Raw genomic sequence first — 20,328 nt, 5'->3', positions numbered from 1 at the left:
ATTTTTGTATTAAAATCCAAAGATTTCAGACCACACCCTGCTGCAGCCCAGTCTTTGTCAGAGCCAGCCCCATAACTATGGAACATTCTACCTGAAGACCTCAATCAACATATGGATTATCCTCAGTTCCACAAAAAAATTAAAATCCACTTGTTTTGGCCCTATCTTGTTCCTTAAATGATTTCCTATTTCTTCATCATCTTCCCTCTCCGTACCCTCCTTTACTCGTCCTCTACTGTAGCTCGCTCGTCTTTTGTGTTTACCTAATGCCACCTAACTCCTCCTTTTCCTCATTCTAATGCTCTGTCATTCCTATGTACCCATTTATCACCTACACTCACTCACCTTTCACCTTTGTTTACCATCTCCTGATTGTTACCAGTGTGTTCTCTTCCCTCATCTCTCCTTTCTTCTCAAACCTCTTCCCATATCTCGTTCTAGATTTTACATCTCTATCCTCCCACTTGACCAAATTCCATCTACATTTCATGCCTTGGTGACTGATTTATGTTAACATTTAATGTTCATCGTTTTTCTCCAATTTCACTCTAAGGAGGGTTCCATTCTCCAATGTATTTTTACTTGTAACATGTCGTGTTAGCCTAGTTGGGCAGAGTTGGGCTATATATAAAAAATTTAAATAAATACTTGATATATAAAGGGGTCTTATCACACTGAGCCTCTGATTGGAGCTTGGCCAGATCACCAGGATATTGTGAAACTCCCGGCAGGCTGCTGTTTCTGAAAGGCAGGTAGATCTAAGGCAGGGTAGGCTGTAGGTGAGATCTTTCCTACAACTCAATATTGTTTTTTTAGAGGCCTTTGCCTTATGCTTTATGTATTGCATACGATATATGGGACACAGGGCACTCAAATGTGCATAATCAGGATTTTACAATTTGCTGAAGAGTTACATGACCTTGTGGAGGCAACAAGCTAAATGCACCTAAAGGATCACTACACTCCAACATGATGGCCCATGTACTGAGTATATACAGGTTTTGGGAGGCATTATTCTTTTTAGTATACATAAAGATGAATGGAGGTGATAACCACATTTCCCCCTAGGATACAGCCACCCATATTTGTTCTTGGGAGAAATACACACAGACAAACTGCCAGCTATATTTAGTCATGTGTCCGAGGATATAGGCTACGGGCACAAAATGCATGGGTCAAAAAAATGGCAAGTTTCTAAAACTGATACAGTAAGGTTGCCGACAAGGGATTTTATTTGTAATAACTTGGTTCTATTTCTTAGTGATTCATTTTGGGGGTGTATTTAAGCAAATTATACACCAACAATAAATGTTATCAACAGAAACAATCTTTAGATAAAGAGTACACACACAGGAATTCTTTTTTTGTGAATGAAACACAAATCTTTTTATATATAAATCAGAGTAAAAAAGGAGTACAAAAGAACCATTGGTTTTGAGCAATAGATCATGAAAGGCGGGTTAAATCAGATCCACATTTCATCAAAAGACATCTATTTCCGTATAGTTTTAACAGAGACTAATCTCATTGTTGAGAAAAAATCAACTGCATTTATCTAATGTTGTGGAATTAGATGATGGAGTCGACGTTTCGGTCTTGGGTGGCAGAAGTCTGTCAGACCATCTTCAGGACAGTTAGTAATTGCATAATTAGACCCTTCGTGAGTTCTAGAAATCCCACGTAACTTGCATTTTGTTTGTTTTATTGTTGTCAGGGCGTTCTGGTTGATACTATAGCCTATCAGTTTTTGAACTTTCTCATGACAGGAGATTGAACGGGGGAAGTCCTTACTCGTTCTTTTTTCAAGAGATTTCTGATTATTGTTCAAACACGCCAAAGTCTGCCGAGGCTGACCTCGGCAGACTTTTGCGTGTTTTAACGATAATCAGAAATCTCTTGAAAAAAGAACGAGTAAGGACTTCGCCCGTTCAATCTCCTGTCATGAGAAAGTTTGAAAACTGATAGGCTATAGTATCAACCAGAACGCCCTGACAACAATATAACAAACAAAATACAAGTTACGTGGGATTTCTAGAACTCACGAAGGGTCTAATTATGCAATTACTAACTGTCCTGAAGATGGTCTGACGGACTTCTGCCACCCAAGACCGAAACGTCGACTCCATCATCTAATTCCACAACATTAGATAAATGCAGTTGATTTTTTCTCAACAATGAGATTAGTCTCTGTTAAAACTATACGGAAATAGATGTCTTTTGATGAAATGTGGATCTGATTTAACCCGCCTTTCATGATCTATTGCTCAAAACCAATGGTTCTTTTGTACTCCTTTTTTACTCTGATTTATATATAAAAAGATTTGTGTTTCATTCACAAAAAAAAGAATTTCCGTGTGTGTACTCTTTATCTAAAGATTGTTTCTGTTGATAACATTTGTTGTTGGTGTGTAATTTGCTTAAATACACCCCCAAAATGAATCACTAAGAAATAGAACCAAGTTATTACAAATAAAATCCCTTGTCGGCAACCTTACTGTATCAATTTATCCACCTAAGCCCTCAAGGGTATATTGGGCTTGCCCTTCATCTGGTGCTGAAGTTTCTAAAACTGGCATTTTCAGAATAGTGACTTAAAATCCAATTTAGATTACCATTAAAGAAGGTTTTCAATTCTACAGAGACCAAACTATCACTTATTTAATGTAATAAGGTAACCCAATGGTATGCTATGGGAGCTGCAGGCCTGGCAGATGTGAAAAACAAATGTAAGAGTTTTTCACTACCAGGACATGTAAATGTTAAAAGTACATGTCCAACTTTTTAAATACACTGCACCCTTTAGTTTAGTTTGCCAGCTTAAAATGGCAGTTTGAAACTGCACACACAGGCCTTAATGGAAGGCCTGAGACATGTGTAAAGGGCTACTTAAGTGGGTGGCACAATCAGTGCTGCAGACCCACTAGTAGCATTTCATTTTCAGGCCCTGGGTACACTGCTTCTTTTCTAGGTACTTAAATAAAATGTGCCAATTGGGTATAAGACAATTTTACCATATTTAAAGGAAAGGGCACAAGCACTTTACCACTCGTTAGTAGACGCAAAGTGCAAAGAATTCTAAGGCCGACACAAACGAATTCAGGAAAAGCAGAAGGAGTAAGGCAAGAGTTTGTGGAAACACCACCAAAAGGTCTAACACTGGCCATTATATGTGAGGTCAGTTTGGTCATAAATGGAATTTACCTTTGTGATTAGGGCCCATACTCCTGGCTACTAGCCTGATTCGGCACGCAGCAGAGAAAAGCACACTCACAAACGTTCTGTTGCCACACAAAGAGAAAAATAATTAGAGGGTTCATTGGTGCCCTCTCATTTGAATGTCCACTTACTTTTGGTAAGTAGATGTTTTATTCAAAACCAAGATTACAAATTAGGTCCTCGGTTACACAAGTAAACACTCCCAAATAAAACCATTCGACTCCCTGGCCTCCAAGACCTTGGGTGCTGCACCCCAGATGGCCCAATGTAGAGCATGCATGATGTGCTGCAACTCCCCAGATTATTCAGAGCATGCCTGTTCGCCATGCTGTGATGAAATCTGCTGTCGGACTAGTAAACAGTATTTAAGGCTTTAAATAGTGGTGACGGAGACATTAGGACAGTGGAGCAGAACATCATCGCAGGTCTAAACAGTGGAGTAGTAATGCCGCCAAGGGCCCTGGTGCAAGCAAGGTAAACTGGTTCCCCGTCCACTGGATGGGTACTGCAATACAGCCAGAATTTGGGTCCATTGGCCCCCTAACACCAGCCTCGGATTGGCAAAGCGGGCATTAGGGCATTGGCTGATGGGACTCTGGCTGAGGCTAGTTCCTGAGCCGTTTTTTTGTCCTACTAAGGACTCCACCTCTGGTGTACAGCGTGAAAGGCTGTTGTTACAGCCTTAAGAAGCATGGCCCCATGCTCATGAAGTTAGGCCAGCGGGTCAATGTCAGAGGGAGAATGACAGTGGGCTGGCTGCTTGCTCTGACTGTCACAGCATGAGGTGTGCCTGCCTCCTTCCAGGTGTGACAGGAGCTGCTGATGGGAAGCCATTAGCACCTACTATTCATGGGACTGCAGCAGGGGAGAGGACTGGAGCACCGGGTGGTGGGGGTTAGTGAGGGCCAGCGAGGGGGCTCCTCAGTTTATTTTTGTCCTCCTCCACTCCATGCAAGCAATAGAGATGAGTCAGTCTCTGCTCTTCTCCTATGTCTGCCAGCTAACAATTACTGCACTCAACAGGGAAAGGTTGTGGCCTTAGTTGACTTTGAAATTGGGCAACCAGGTTCAAGTCCCAGGTCAGTTTGACATCCTGTGATTCTGGGCAAATCACTTAATCTACATGAACCAAAAAAATAATATCACCCTCTGTAATGCTATTTGGTGCTCACATAAAGCACACCAATGCCGCTGGGCCTAGTTCATGCTATATAAATCAGCTTGTAAGGAAACTGACACAAATATTTGTTTATTTTTGCATTTACATACCAGCATCATTCCCTTTCTCAGAACATACACATGATGCTAGCTGCAAGTTAAACAAAAACACAGATGCACCTTTCACTAGTCTCTGCAAATTGGAGGGCATCTCTTAAGAACTGCATAAGTAGAATGAACATCATAAAAAAGTGAGTGTAAAAGGCATTTTAGGTCTTTTCGTATCATGTTTCCCAGTGAACATTAATCAAAACATCCACAGCAAACGTATGGATAAAAAACACAATTAAAAGTGAGTTTCTGTTGCTTCTAAAGTATATTTTTTTCATTGCAATGTTAATTTCCTATATAATTAATGGCCCGATAAGCTTTAAAATACTTTTATTACCGTAAATGTTTGTCATCATTTAACTCCTTTATCCTAACTAAGCAGTGTTACGAAAGGTTGGGATCTGCGAATGTGGGTCACTTGTCTTTTTTTTGGCTGCCCAGGTGAATTGTGGCCCCAATACAACCCTGCCTAACACCGTTGCATCCCAGTGCCACTGCAACTAATGCACCAATGACTGATACGTCGTGAACCTAAACTGCTGCAAGGATGATATTTGGATTTTTGTGTAAATTATTCCAGGTATGTATGTTTAATTACATTATTTAATTTGTGCCCCCGCTACTTTACTCCTCTCACATGTAGAACTTCAACAAACCAATGATTTGCACTCGCAACGCCTGCGCACTCAGGCCTGAAGGCCCATAGATGTCAAGTTGCCACCCAAGGCCGGACTGGGAACGCAAACTGGCCCTGGCAATTGAGTCAGACCAGCCACGGGGCGAGGGCGGGTGCGCTTGGAAAACACTGCATCCGCTTTTGTTATAAGTGGCTGATACTGCAGAACCGGCCCCAGGTAACAACAAGCATTTGCAATGCAATAGGTCTCGCATTTATACGAGTTTGAGCTATTGGCATTGTAAATGACAATGCTTTTTATTTAAGTTTGGTTTTTTAAAACATAAATAAAAGGCACTGTCATTTACAATGCCAATAGCTCAAACTCGTATAAATGCGAGACCTATTGCATTGCAAATGCTTGTTGTAGTTCTAGGTTTCTGTTGTAACCTCTAGGGGTGTGAGAAGTTGTGTTGAAGGGGTAAGCGGTTGAGGTAGGTGAAACCTGTCAGTGCTAAAGTCTTTTGTTAAACATTTTGGACCTGCCAATCGTGAGGATGTGACTTAATGGCTAGAGCGGGCGACTTTGAAGTTGGCGAACTGGGTTTGAGATTGGTGTCGGCGCAAACATCCTGTGATTCTGGGTAAATCAATTAATCTCCCCGTACCAAAAAAAACGAATGTGTCCTACAACTGATGCTCATGTAAAGCGCCCTGATACCTTCGGGTCGAGTTCACGCTATATAAGAAAACTGTAAAAAAATAAACTCTCAAACATTTTTTCCGTGAGAAGTTGTCTTCCTTCAGAACTTGCCGTTGTTTACTCCGGGGTAGACTTTCTACAAAAGTGTTTATTTCGCGTAATGGAGACTCCAACGGCATTATATGCTTCGTAGCCCAATTTTGTATTCAGGGAAAGGGTGGGTTCCGTGCCCTACCATGTATTCCTGTGGAGCACTTTTTTTCCAGTCAGAGGCACTTACAGAAGGTACATGCTCTGGCGTGAGAGGCAGCTGCCATCTCTAGTGAATATGGCACTTTATTTTAAAGCAAGCGCCTTATGCCTCGCCTCAGCTGTGGAAAGCGCTACATAAATAGGAACGCATTAGTGAAGGCTTGGAGCGAGGTGAGATCGTGTGCTGCGAATGAACGCGCACGCTTGGTATTGTCCGTTTGATGTCACCGCACCCCATACAGGCCCTTTTGACAAGTGAGAGTTCTTTGTCCTGAGGGATGGGGTCTGGGAGGCCTTGAGGCTTCCCTCGGGAATCTCTGGGGGAGGGAAGCTTTCCCTGCTGCTGCTGCACACGCTGTCCCTCCCTTTTGTCCTCGAGCCTTGAAAGGAGATAGGAGTCTTGACTCAGCACCCGGGAAGGAGGCGTGAGGAGCATCTGGGGCCACCCTTGCCAACACATGCTTCATTCGTAGCGCACATGCAGATAGTACAGCTTAATAAACACAAACCAACGAGACCTATTGGCAATGACAATGTTTGTTTTAGCTGTAAATGGCAAAGCAAATGTGCTGCTGCAGCATTACAAATGCATTTAAACATCAGCGCGTTCCGTTAGTCACCGGTGTAAATTTAGCACCAGAGTGCACGTAATGCCTTAATAAAATAGGTTTGAGTTTGCGCTATATAACATTTGTGAGTTTCTGGCATTCATGGAGGGAGGAAGGGAGGCGGCCGTGCGGCCGCGAATGTGAAAGTGATAGCGATCGCGATCAAACATCAAAGCGGCCGTGCGGCCGCGAAAGTGAAAGAAAACGAGTGCTTTCAGGCTGCCAAGTGGTGCGCGCGCCCGGAGCACATGCACTGTAGTTGGCGGCCTGAAATGCACTCGTTTCCACTTCCAAAACTCGCTTACTATAAGTCTCGACAGAGCAGCGCTAAAGCGCTGTCTCAGGCGAGACCTAAAAACGGCCCCCCAGGTGTCCAAAACCAGCCCCCACCCTGGTGGCGCACCGGGGAAACGCCCAGTGCCTGCTACAGCCAGTCCGGCCCTGTTGCCACCTGTAAGAGTGAAAGGTACCACGTCCTGTCTGATCTGTGCAGGAGGCTGTGGCCTTCCTCGGGCGCTTCTAACACGAGGGGGTTTCTGTCAGAGTAGATCCTGCTGTACACGGGCGGGGCGGGGCCTCTTCTGCTCCCGGATGTCTCCTCTTCCTGATGGTGCTTCTTTCCTCCTTTGTGTTTGTTTGCTCACCTGCAGCCCGGGATAGGGAGGCCTTGTCGCCGACTTCACGGGAACCTGTTCCCTTGGACCCCTGCCAAGCTCCCCTACCTACTTCCTTCTGTCTTTATAACCTCGATATTTTATTTCATCACTTCAGATTAAATTGCCTCTGACACTCGATGTTGTAGAGACACTTTACAGACACATTTCATTTCACAGCTGCTGCTTGAGGTCAACATTACACCCAAAGTCGTCTGCTCAGGCACTTTCACTGCGACTGAAACTTTCCTTCCAGGGCGGACCTGCCCAAAGGCGTAACATAAGTATGTGAAGAGAGGACCCCAAGTCTCCCATAGCTCACAGATATTCGTTGGCCTTGGATGGAATGGGGTCTCTCTGAAGAGTTTAGGGACGCCTGAAGGGTTGGCGGGCACTCTGCAGAGGGCTCGTGTCATGCCCCTGGTTACGGTCTATAAAGAAACAGATTTTCAACACGCATGCGCAGTGCGTAATTTGTAAAAGAATAAGTGCCAGGGCCCTGGTAAGGAGGCCACTGCAGCTTGCACCACCCATTGCCTGTCATCGCTGTCAATGACGGTACAAAAACAACTCTTTCGCCTGTAAGTGTGACTGTCAGATTATTCGAGGTCCCCAAAACTAAAGTAGGAGGAAGGCATTCGTAATTCTTAATGTATATTGCATTCATAAACAACCATTCTGCTCCTCTCTAAATTAGATGAGCAGCGCCACCATGTGGCAGACTGCCATACCTGTGTTGTTGACAATTATATTAGCCGAGTGTTGATGCCGAGCACCGGAAACCACCGGCTTTAATTAAGTACTGCTGGCTCTGGAAGCCTGGACTGGAGTAGATTAGTTAATGGTTAGGCTGCAGTGTCTATCTCCTTCCTGGCTCTGACCAGCCCCACCAGCCTTTCACACACAATGGTCTTTGCAGGATTTTCTTGGTATCTCTGTATGGGGCAGCGAACATCTGCAGACTCTGCATACCCTGCAGGTCTTCCATAACTTTCCACATTTTTAGTACCGGAACAGTACTTTGAAATTAGTCCGCGGTGCATTCATTTGGTGGATTTGGTTTGCAGCGTTCGTTACATAAAGCAAAACCCTGCCAGTGGAGCATGAGACAGACACAACTGCAAGGTGATGCAATCGCAATAACCAGAAAAGAAAACAGCAGTTCTCATTAAGAGAAATAATAAACATAGTGTTGCGAATTTTAAAATAATCACTTATGTGTTCATGCTGCATTTGTTGCTACCGGTTTCGTGGTTTCCCAGAGTTGTCATTGTCATGTGAGTCAATGGTACTCAATTTGCACTGCTCTCACTTTTCTCAGGTGAGTGACTAGGACTAGCTTGTCCGGTGCAGGTTTATATCTTTGCATTCTGATTATTGCAGCCCTCAATTTATAATAGGATTAAGTGAACTACAAGACCCAGAATGCAAAGCAAAAGGTCAGCATTTGACGAGCCACTCACGCATAGACTGTGAAACTCAATAACTTTGTCTCTTTGTCGAGCATGGAAGTCCGAGCGGTTGAGATTACGGTTGCGCACAGATATCGCCACCTCAACCAGTGCTAAATTTGAGCGGTGATTGCAGGATGAGCCCACATGCGGTGCTTAATTTGAGCTGATGGTTTTTGGGAACGACACTTACTCTATCTCATCAGACACTGACTGAGAGTAAGAGCGGGACAAACACACAGCAGCGGTCCGTGGAGGGAGTTCCCTGGGGCGGAAAGGCGGGGCGGGGGAGGGGTACTAAACACCGGAATATGGATAATTGAAGGTAAGTAAACAATTAAATAAATAAAACCAATTTCGTAGCGCGCGCTGCACCGCATTTTGTGATGCAGGGCGCGCTACGAAATTTGTTTTATTTATTTAATTGTTTACTTACCTCCAATTATCTATATTCTGGTGTTTAGTACCCCCCACCCTGCCCCTCCCCCGCCCTGCCTTTCCGCCCCACGGAACTCCCTCCACGGACCGCTGCTGCAAACACAAAAAGATGAAAGAAGTAGGAAGAGAAAGACGGTAAACCTGGGAGAAAGCAGAACCTTCACGAGTACGAGAAAGGTTCAGGGAGACTCTGATAGTGAATGGAAGAGCCACAAGGTCGATTCAAGACTACTAAGCCTTGATAATCGGTGCATTAACATTCATAAGCACTGGCCACAGGTTTCTGAGCAGAGCCTTGGGCATCGTCACTCATTCTATAACAAATTAATAACTGCCCACCAGGCACTCATTTTGGGGACTGGCAAATATTTTTCTCATCAGACTTCCACCCAGAGTAAGTGCGAGAAAAATCACAAAAGGGAGAAATTAGGAGGAAGAGGAAGACAGAAAAACAGAGACAAAGAAAGAAAGCAAAGATGAAAATAAATCTGAACGAGTGAAATAAATGGACAAAGAGTATCTGGTGGTGGGTGGAAGGGGCATGAGGTTGAATCAAGACTATGCAGCATTCGATAGCAGCAGCTAGGGGTTTCTGGGTTTAACTCTGGGCCAGCGTAAACAGCCTGATTTAGAGCTTGACGGATCACAACTGGGATGGAGTGCCGTCTCCTCCAACCCCTCCGTCTGCCTCTCCCATTCACTTGTGGGTGGACCTTCAGGATCTCAATGAGGAAGTCTACTCTGGCTTCAGCACAGAGATAACGCCCCGATGGCCTGACATATTAAGGGCTGCTGGAGTTCTAACGATATGACCACCCACCCGATTTAGATTGGGTGGTCAAATGGCCAGTTTTCTCTGTCTGTCACCAGTGGTTAAAATCTGGCAGTAAGGGACAGTGAATCACCCTCACACCATGAGTTATACTCCCATGGTATGGAGGTCATTCATTTTTGAATTTTCAACGACAAATTCCTGCTTTGGGAGTTTGTTTTAAAAAACCAGAAACATGTTAAAAGTTTGACGCACGTTCGTCAACTCTTAAAACAATGACAGGAATGGCTGTGACAATCATTCCTGCAAATAACTAGAGATGTTTGCTGGGCCGGTGGATATCTCTAAATGCGATGGACGGGTGCTCCGTCAAGGTGATTAGAGAATTTTACTCTGTCGCTTAAACGGAGTACGCACTGTACTCCGCAATCTAACTCTTAATTTTACAAATAAAGCACTGATCTATTCAAGGTCTCTGGTGAGAAGAGAGCAAGAATCTAACAACTGCTTCACCATTATTAAACTTTAATGCAGAATCATGCTGCTTTCCATACATGGTGTGTTGTTTGCTTCATAAGGTAGTCAAACACATAATGTGCTCAGGGCTGTGATTGTAGGTGACACAGAAATTTTAATTGTTGCCCAGTTCTTTCTTAAGTACAAATTACTCGACCAACACCGACGACACCCACAGCACCGCCGAACACCTGCACTTCCAGATCCACACCGACCCCAACACCACCCTCAGAGGAACCCTCGTCTACAGACCCCCCGGACCCTGACCACAGTTCAGCAACTCCATCGCCGACTTTGTCAGCACACACGCCCTCGCCTCCATGGACTACATCCTCCTAGGGACCTGAACATCCACCTCGAAAACAACAACGACACCAACTCCACCACCCTGATCGACAACCTAGCCAACCTCGGACTCAGACAACTCGTCACAACACCCACCCATACCGCAGGCCACACGCTTGACCCCATCTTCTCCGCAAGCCCCCACATCTCCTTCAACCACACCACCGAACTCCACTGGACCGACCCTGGCTGCATCCACTTCACCTTCAAGAAGCCCACCACACACCACCGCACCCAACAGATGCCTCGCCGCTGCTGGAGCAAAGTCACCGAAGACCAGCTAACCACCACCCTCGCCAAGAGCCCACCCGCCAACCCCACCGACCCCGACACCGCCGCACGCAAGCTCAGACAGTGGATCGACGACTGCGTCCACACCCTCACCCCATTCAAGAAACCCTCCAACTGTCACACCAGCAAGAAAGCCAGCTGGTTCACTGAAGAGCTCCAGGCCTCCAAGCAAACCTGCCGAAAACTGGAGAAGAACTGGCTCCATGAACAAACACCGGACAGCTACGCAGCCCACAAGAACGCCATCCGCAGACACCATCACCTCATCAGATCTGCCAAAAGGGCCTCCTTCAAAGACCGCCTAGACAACAAAGCACACAACAGCAAAGAGCTCTTCAACATCGTGAAGGAACTCTCCTACCCCAGCTCCAACACCAACGACATCCCACCTTCGCAAGACCTGTGCGATTCGCTGGCCACCTTCTTCCACCGCAAGATCGCAGACCTCCACGACAGCTTCAACGCCACAACCGCCCGAGACCTCTGCCCACACGACCACCATCCGCACCAACCGCCTGCTCTCCTGGACCAACATCAACGACGATGACACCATCAAGATCATGAACACCATCCACTCTGGATCGCCGTCAGACCCATGACCACACCACATCTTCAACAAAGCCAGCACAGCCCTTGCACCCCATCTACGGAAAGTCATCAACATCTCCTTCGAGACAGCAACCTTCCTGGAGAGCTGGAAGCACGCTTAGATCAACGCCTTACTCAAGAAACCCAAGGAGGACCCCAAGGACTTCAAGAACTTCCGGCCCATTTCCCTGCTCCCGTTCCCAGCGAAGGTCATCGAGAAGACCGTCAACAAACAACTGACCTGCTACCTCGAAGAGAACAGCATCCTGGACCCTTCCCAGTCTGGGTTCCGCAGCAACCACAGCACCGAAACTGCCCTCATCGCCGCCACCGATGACATCAGGACCCTGCTAGACAACGAAGAAACAGCAGCCCTCATTCTCCTGGACCTGTCAGCCGCCTTCGACACGGTCTGCCACCGCACACTACGAACACGCCTCCATGACGCCAGTATCCATGAGAAGGACCTGGACTGGACCACCTCCATCCTGCCTCCCCCTTCCGCTCCGAAGCCACCGAGATCATCTGCGGCGTACACCAGGGCTCATCCCTCAGCCCAATGCTGTTTAACATCTACATGGCACCTCTCGCCCACGTCGCCCGACTGCCTGACCTCAACATCATCTCCTATGCCGATGACACCCAGCTGATCCTCTCCCTCACCAAAGACCCCCACACCGCCAAAACCAACCTCCACGAAGGAATGAAGGCCGTCGCCGAATGGATGAGGAACAGCCGACTGAAGCTGAACTCGGACAAGACGGATGTTCTCATCCTCGGATCCACCCCTTCGGCCTGCGACGACTCCTAATGGCTGACCGCATTGGGAACAGCTCCAACACCCACCGACCACGCACGCAACCTAGGGGTCATCCTCGACTCCACCCTCTCCATGACTAAGCAGGTCAACGCCGTCTCTTCCTCCTGCTTCAACACCCTCCGCATGCTCTGCAGGATCTACAAGTGGATCCCCACCGAAACGAGAACAGTCACCCAGGCCCTCGTCAGCAGCAGGTTGGACCCACCAGCTCTGCTCCGCCGCCCTCGCCCTCGCCACAGTCCCCCGCATCCGAAGAGCGACCTCCGGTGGCAGATCTTTCTCCCACCTCGCCGCCAAGACCTGGAACACCGTCCCCACCCACCTACGGCAGACCCAAGTCCTGCTGACCTTCAGAAGACTCCTCGAGACCTGGCTTTTCGAGCAGTAGCAGCATTCCCCACCCCCAGCGCCTTGAGACCCTCACAGGTAAGTAGTGCGCTTTACAAATTATATGATTGATTGATTGACTTTAGGGTAGAATTATCATATATATTTTTTGAAGTACGGTTTCTCCTGTTCACTAAGAAATCTCTGGTGCCACAGAGTTAACCAGATCTCATGCGCTACAAATCTCTATTTCAATCCAAGCAACTGCCCCTCGTCAGGATGTAAAGTCCTCAGTTTGAGATATCCAATTCTCCACTTTTCATGTACTTTTACTTCAACTCTCCTACAAACTTGTCAGATCAAACGTCCGGTGTAGTTCAAGACATAGATAAACCCTGAGAGTTAGTTATTGCCTTAACTCCTACGGTGCTCATGACGGCTCCCGGCCGACATGAGTCCAGTAGGGAAGGTGTTGGTATATTCCTTATGTTGGAGCGCCATCTAGAACAAGTCCAGTAGGGAAGGTGTTGGCATATTCCTTATGTTGGAGCACCATCTAGAGCAAGTCCAGTAGGGAATGTGTTGGAATAGTAGCACGCAATGCTTTCCAATGGGGAGACCAGATGGCTGGGCTTCCCTGGAAGTCCCGATGAGGGCTCATTTGCCTCCCCGATCCCAGCCAGGGTTCCAGGAGGTGGGGCACGTCTCGCCTTGGGTCCCCTCAGTCTCGAGGTGCGCACGGGTTACCAGAAAGAGGGGTAGCCTTCCTCTGGATTACTAAGGGCAGGGTATGCCAGAACACCCCTCCCGGCTGGCGGTTCTCTGCCGGGGACCAGATGGGCTATGACCAGGCAACACCTCCCAGGCGTCGGGGCTCCCTCCTCCGGCCCGCGGCGTGGCAGAGTGCCCGGGACAGGCTCCATGGGTCCCGGGCAGTCCTCCCCCGGGCGTCTGGGCCCGAGAGCTCCTGCGGGCCTCCCCATGCCTGAGGCCCAGCCGGGGTCTCCGAGCCCCCGAGCCCTGCTAGGGCAGGCGGGGTGCCCTACCGGGAAGGCCCGGCCTGGGGCAGGCAGATGGGAGTCCTTTCCCCTCGGCCATCTGGTCGCACGCAATGCCTTCCAATGGGGCGACCAGATGGCCGGGCTGCCCTGGAAAGTCCCGATGGGGGCTCATTCACCTCCCCGATCCCAGCCAGGGCTCCAGGAGGCCGGGCTGGTCCGTGCCCTGGGTCCCCTCCGTCACTCGGTGCGCACGGGTTCCCAGAAAGAGGGGTAGCCTTCCTCCGGATTACTAAGGGCAGGGTATGCCGGGACACCCCTCCCGGGCTGGCGGTTCTCTGCCGGGGACCAGATGGGTTATGCCCGGGCAACACCTCCTAGGCGTCCGGGGCTCCCTCCTCTGGCCCGCGGCATGTCAAAGTGCCAGGGACGGGCTCCATGGGTCCCGAGAAGTACTCCCCGGGCGTGCGGGCCCCGGCAGCTCCCGCGGTCCTCTCTGTGCCTGAGACTCAGCCGGAGGCCCCGAGCCCCCCAGGACGCGCAGCCCCCAAGCCCTGCAAGGGCAGGCGGGAGCCCTACCAGGAAGGCTCGGCTCAGGGCAGGCAGATGGGAGTCCTTCCGGTCCTGGCCATCTGGTCGCACCTCTCCCCTCGGCCATCTGGTCGCACGCAATGCTTTCCAATGGGGCGACCATATGGCCGGGCTGACCTGGAAGTCCCGATGGGGGCTCATTCACCTCCCTGATCCCAGCCAGGGCTCCAGGAGGCCGGGCTGGTCCGCGCCCTGGGTCCCCTCCGTCACTCGGTGCGCATGGGTTCCCACAAAGAGGGGTGGCTTTCCTCCGGATAAGTAGGGGGCAGGGTATGCCGGAACACCCCTCCCGGGCTGGCGGTTCTCTGCTGGGGACCAGATGGGCTATGCCCGGGCAACACCTTCCAGGGGTCCAGGGCTCCCTCCTCCAGCCCACGGCGTGGCAAAGTGCCCGGGACGGGCTCCATGGGTCCTGGGCAGTCCTCCCCCGGGCGTGTGGCCCGAGAGCTCCTGCGGGCCTCCCTGTGCCTGGGGCCCAGCCGGGGTCTCCAAGCTGCCGGGAAGTGGAGCCCCTGAGCACTGCGTGGGCAGGCGGGAGCCCTACCAGGAAGGCTCGACTCGGTGCAGGCAGATGGGAGTTCGCGCCTAGGGTCCCCTCCGTCACTCGGAGCGTGCGGGTTACCAGAAAGGGGAGTAGCCTTTCTCCGGATTAGTAGGGGCAGGGTATGCCGGGAACACCCCTCCCGGACTGGTGGTTCTCTTCTGGGGACCAGATAGGCTGCGCCCGCACATCACCTCCCAGGTGTCCGGGGCTCTCTGCCCCGGCCCGTGGCGTGGCAAAGTGCCTTGGAAGGGCTCGACGGGTCCCGGGCAGTCCTCCCCCGGGCGTCTGGGCCCGAGAGCTGCGGTGGTCCTCCCCATGCCTGAGGCCCAGCCGGGGTCCCCGAGCCCCCAGGAAGCAGAGCCCCTGAGCCCTGCATGGGCAGGCGGGAGCCCTACCGCGAAAGCTCGGGGTGGGCAGACGGGAGTCCTTTTGGTCCCGGCCATCTGGTCGCACGCAATGCTTTCCAATGGGGCGACCAGATGGCCAGGCCAGCCTTGAAGTCCCGATGAGGGCTCAAATGCCTCCCTGATCCAAGCCAGGGCTCCAGGAGGTCGGGCGCATCCGCACCTAGGGTCCCCTCAGTCTTGCGGTGCGCACAGGTTACCAGAAAGGGGGGTAGCCTTCCTCCGGATTATTAGGGACAGGGTACTCTGGACCCCTCTCGGCCTAGCGGTCCACAGCCGGCAGCTGGACGGGCCAGGATGCCGCCCCAGCTCTGGGTCCGTCCATGGGGCTGCCACGTGGCAGGCTGCCCTGGATGGGGTCAGGCGGGCCCGGGGAGCCTCCCCCAACTGGGCTGGGTCCAGGGGCCCGGGGAGGGTGGCCTCCCCACCCCAGGGTCCGTCCTAGGTCCTGCTGCGTGGCAGGATGCCCGAACAAGGTCCCGCGGGCCCGGGGAGCCTCCCCCTGCTTGGCTGGGTTCAGCGGCTCCCAGGGGCCCCGGGGAGGGCGTCCTCCCCACCCCGGGCTACGTCCTTGGTCCTGCCGCATGGCTGGGTGCTCGGGATGGGGTCTGGCAGGCCCGGGGAGGCTTCCCGTGCGCCTCTGGACCTGGGAGCCCCAGCTGTGTCCAGGGGCCCTGTCAAGCCCCGGGTCAGTTGCTCCGGCCTTGGGCCCCATCCCCCAGCCAGCCGCACTGCCAAAGGACCAGGACGGGGTTCCGTTGTGCCCAGGGAGCCTCCCCTTGCTTGGCTGGGTTCAGCAGCTCCGGCCGGGGCCACTGAGGGCCCCGGGGAGGGCAGCCTCCCCACCCTGGGCTCCGTCCTCAGTCCTGCCGCGTGGCAGGGTGCCCGGGACAGGGTCCGGCGGGCCTGGGGAGGCTTCCCCTGCGCCTATGGGCCTGGGAGCCCCGGCTGGGTCCACAGGCCCCACGTCGGGTGCTCCGGCCCTGGGCCCCATCCCCCAGCCTGCCGAAGGCCCAGGACGGGGATCCGTTGTGCCCGGGGAACCTCCCCTGGCTTGGCTGGCTTCAGGAGCAGGGGCCCCGGGGAGGGCGGCCTCCCCACCCCAGGCTCTGTCCTCAGTCCTGCTGTGTGGCAGGGTGTCCGGCGGGCCCTGGGAGGCTTCCCCTGCACCTGCAGCCCTGGTAGCCCCGGCTAGGTCTATGGGCCCCATCAGGCCCCGGGTCAGCTGGTCCGGCCCTGGGCCCCATCCCTCAGCCTGCCACACTGCCATAGGCCCAGGACGGGGTTCCGTTGTGCCCGGGGAACCTCCCCTTGCTTGGCTGGGTTCAGGAGCTCCGGCTGGGGCCCCTGAGGGCCCCGGAGAGGGCGGCCTCCCCACCCCGGGCTCTGTCATCGGTCCTGCTGCTTGGCAAGGTGCCCAAGTTGGTTTCCGGCGGGCCCGGGGAGGCTTCCCTTGCACCTTCGGGCCTGGGAGCCCCGGCTGGGTCCAGGGGCCCGCTGGGCCCTGGGTCGGGTGCTCCGGCCCTGGGTCCTGTCCCCCGGCCTGCCGCTCTGCCAAAAGCCCGGGACGGGGTTCCGTTGCACACGGGGAGCCTCCCCTTACTTGGCTGGGTTCAGGAGCTCCAGCCGGGGCCCCTGAGGGTCCCGGGGTGGGCGGCCTCCCCACCCCAGGCTCCGTCCTCGGTCCTGCCACGTGCCAGGGTGCCCGGGATGGGGTCAGACGGGCCCGGGGAGGCTTCCCTTGTGCCTTCGGGCCTGGGAGTCCCGGCTGGGTCCAGGGGCCCCGTCAGGCCCCGGGTCGGGTGCTCCGGCCCTGGGCCCCATCCCCCAGCCTGCTGCCCCACCAAGGGCCCAGGACTGGGGTCTGTCGGTCCCGTGCAGGCCTCCCCTGCTTGGCAAGGTGTCCGTGGGCCCCGGGCCCTGGGCCTCCGGTCCACCATGCCCCGACGCCCGCTCACTCTTTCGTTGGGGCACAGAGCGACCAGATAGCTTCCCTTTCGAGCCCGGCCATCTGGTCGCCCCTTTCCCCTTGGCCATCTGGTCGCATCTATCCCCTCAGCCATCTGGTCGCACTTATCCCTTCGGCCATCTGGTCGCCACAATCCCCTCATCCATCTGGGCGCCTGCAATGCTTTCCAATGGGGTGACCAGATGGCCGGGTTTGCCTAGAAGTCCAGATGAGGGCTCATTTTCCTCCCCGATCCCAGTGAGGGCTCCAGGAGGTCAGGTACATTCGTGCCTTGGGTCCTCTCTGTCACCTCGTGTGCAGGGATTACATGAAAGGGGGGTAATTTTCCTCCGGATTACTAGGGAGAGGGTCAGTCAGACCTCCGTGAGGTCCGGCGATTTGGAAACAGGGGAAGGCAGCAGCCGGGCTCGCCCGCTGGGGCCCCCAGGGGCCCGGGTCGGCACCTGCCTCTCAGCCCCTTCCCGATGGTCCTTTTACTCCGAGTTTGCTGGGTCAGACCTCCACGAGGTCCGGCGATCCCGAGACAGGGGAAGGCAGCACCCAGGCCCGCCCGCCGGGGCCCCCAGGGTCCCGGGTACGCACCTGCTCTCAGCCCCTTCCCGATGGTCCCTTTTCTCAGAGTTTGCTCGGTCAGACCTCTGTGAGGTCTGGCGATTCTGAGACGGGGGAAGGCAGCACCCAGGCCTGCCCGCCGGGGCCCCCAGGGGCCCGGGTCTGCTCCTGCCTCTCAGCCCCTTCCCGATGATCCTTTTTCTCCGCGTTTGCTCAGTCAGACCTCCGTGAGGTCCGGCGATTTTCAGACAGGGGAAGGCAGCAACCGGGCCCGCCCGCCGGGTCCACAGGGGCCCGGGTCTGCTCCTGCCTCTCGGCCCCATCCCGATGGGCCTTTCCTTTGAGCCTGCTCGCCCCGGGAGCAGGCAGGGATGTGAAGCCGGCATCCCCTCCGCGCAGGGCGGCCTGCTAGGGGATGCCTTGGCCGTACTCTGATCGATTGGGCACTCTCGGTCCGTTTAGGGATGGACTGCTTGGCCAGCCTTGGCTGTTGTGTCAAGCAAGGAGCTTCCTCCCCGCATGGACTGTCTGACTCAAGGGCCTGCCGCCTGGCGGGTGGCCCTTCACCCTTCCCAGCAGAGCGAAGGCCGAGCGGCCCCGGCAGCTGGTGTCCCCAGTGGTCTGACCCGAGCGGAAGGCATCCGGGTGGCGCCAGGCCCTCGGATGCTGCTGCCCAGCAGGTTTGTAGGCCCCCATGTGCCACGCCGTCACCCCTCTCCGCCCAGCACATTTCCACAGCAGCTCGGAACGATTGTTCCGAGGGGTGTCGCCGCCGCAAGGCTCCGGCACACCTGCGTCTCGCTCAGGCTGCGCCTCGGCCTGCCTCTCCCTTCCAGGGGAGATGGCTGGGCCTGCCGGTGCCCATGCGACCGCACCTTTCCACCCCTCCAGCGAGCACTCCCGCCCAGGCGGGTGGGCTCCTTCCCCCTGCAGGCTCCTGAGAGGGAGGGGTGCACGAAGGTTGTCCGGTCGGGGAGATGGGCACGTGGCCCCCCGAACCCACCCCGTCAGCAGGTGCGGCTACCTGGTTGATCCTGCCAGTAGCATATGCTGGTCTCAAAGATTAAGCCAAGCACGTGTATGTGCACATGGCCGGTACAGTGAAACTGCGAATGGCTCATTAAATCAGTTATGGTTCCTTTGATCGCTCCATGTGTTACTTGGATAACTGTGGTTATTCAAGAGCTAATACATGCCGACGAGCACTGACCTCCCGGGATGCATGCATTTATCAGACCAAGACCAATCCGGGCTCGCCCGGCCGCTTTTTGTGACTCTAGATAACCTCAGGCCGATCGCACGTCCCTGTGACGGCGACGATACATTCGGATGTCTGCCCTATCAACTTTCGATGGTACTTTCTGTGCCTACAATGGTGACCACGGGTAATGGGGAACCAGGGTTCGATTCCGGAGAGGGAGCCTGAGAAACGGCTACCACATCCAAGGAAGGTAGCAGGTGCGCAAATTACCCACTCCCGACTCGGGGAGGTAGTGACGAAAAATAACAATACAGGACTCTTTCGAGGCCCTGTAATTGGAATGAGTACACTTTAAATCCTTTAACGAGGATCCATTGGTGAGCAAGTCTGGTGCCAACAGCCGCGGTAATTCCAGCTCCAAAAGCGTATATTAAAGTTGCTGCAGTGAAAAAGCTCGTAGTTGGATCTTGGGATCGAGCTGGCAGTCCGCAGCGAGGCGAGCTACCGCATGTCCCAGCCCCTGCCTCTCAGCGCCCCCTTGATGCTCTTGACTGAGTGTTCAAAGCAGGCGGTTGCCTCAATACTTCAGCTAGGAATAATGGAATAGGACTCCGGTTCTATTTTGTTGGTTTTCGGAACGGGGACCATGATTAAGAGGGACAGCCGGGGGCATTCATATTGTGCCGCTAGAGGTGAAATTCTTGGACCGGCGTAAGACGAACCAAAGCGAAAGCATTTGACAAGAATGTTTTCATTAATCAAGATCGAAAGTCGGAGGTACGAAGACGATCAGATACTGACCATAAACGATGCCGACTAGCGATGCGGCGGCGTTATTCCCATGACCCACCGAGCAGCTTCCGGGAAACCAAAGTCTTTGGGTTCCGGGGGGAGTACGGTTGCAAAGCTGAAACTTAAAGGAATTGACGGAAGGGCACCACCAGGAGTGGAGCCTGCGGCTTAATTTGACTCAACATGGGAAACCTCACCCGGCCCGGACACGGAAAGGATTGACAGATTGATAGCTCCTTCTCGATTCTGTGGGTGGTGGTGCGTGGCCGTTCTTAGTTGGTGGAGCGATTTGTCTGGCTAATTCCGATAACAAATGAGACTCCTCCATGCTAACTAGTTACTCGACCCCCAGCGGTCGGCGTCCAACTTCTTAGAGGGACAAGTGGCGTTCAGCCACACGAGATCGAGCAAC

General features: G+C 53.0%; 1 protein-coding gene and 1 pseudogene across 5 annotated transcripts in view; one reads left to right on the top strand and one right to left on the bottom strand.

The window, feature by feature from the left end:
• The window catches only part of RAP1GAP (RAP1 GTPase activating protein), a 1,002,066-nt gene that overhangs the window by 322,447 nt on the left and 659,291 nt on the right, over window positions 1-20,328 (bottom strand). The window lies entirely within an intron of this gene.
• LOC146868133 (18S ribosomal RNA) overlaps window positions 18,945-20,328 on the top strand; it is a 1,759-nt pseudogene continuing 375 nt past the window's right edge.

This window comes from Triturus cristatus, chromosome 1_2, assembly GCF_964204655.1.
Source record: "Triturus cristatus chromosome 1_2, aTriCri1.1, whole genome shotgun sequence".
Classification (NCBI taxonomy): Eukaryota; Metazoa; Chordata; class Amphibia; order Caudata; family Salamandridae; genus Triturus; species Triturus cristatus.
This window is presented reverse-complemented; position numbering and strand designations above follow the sequence as displayed.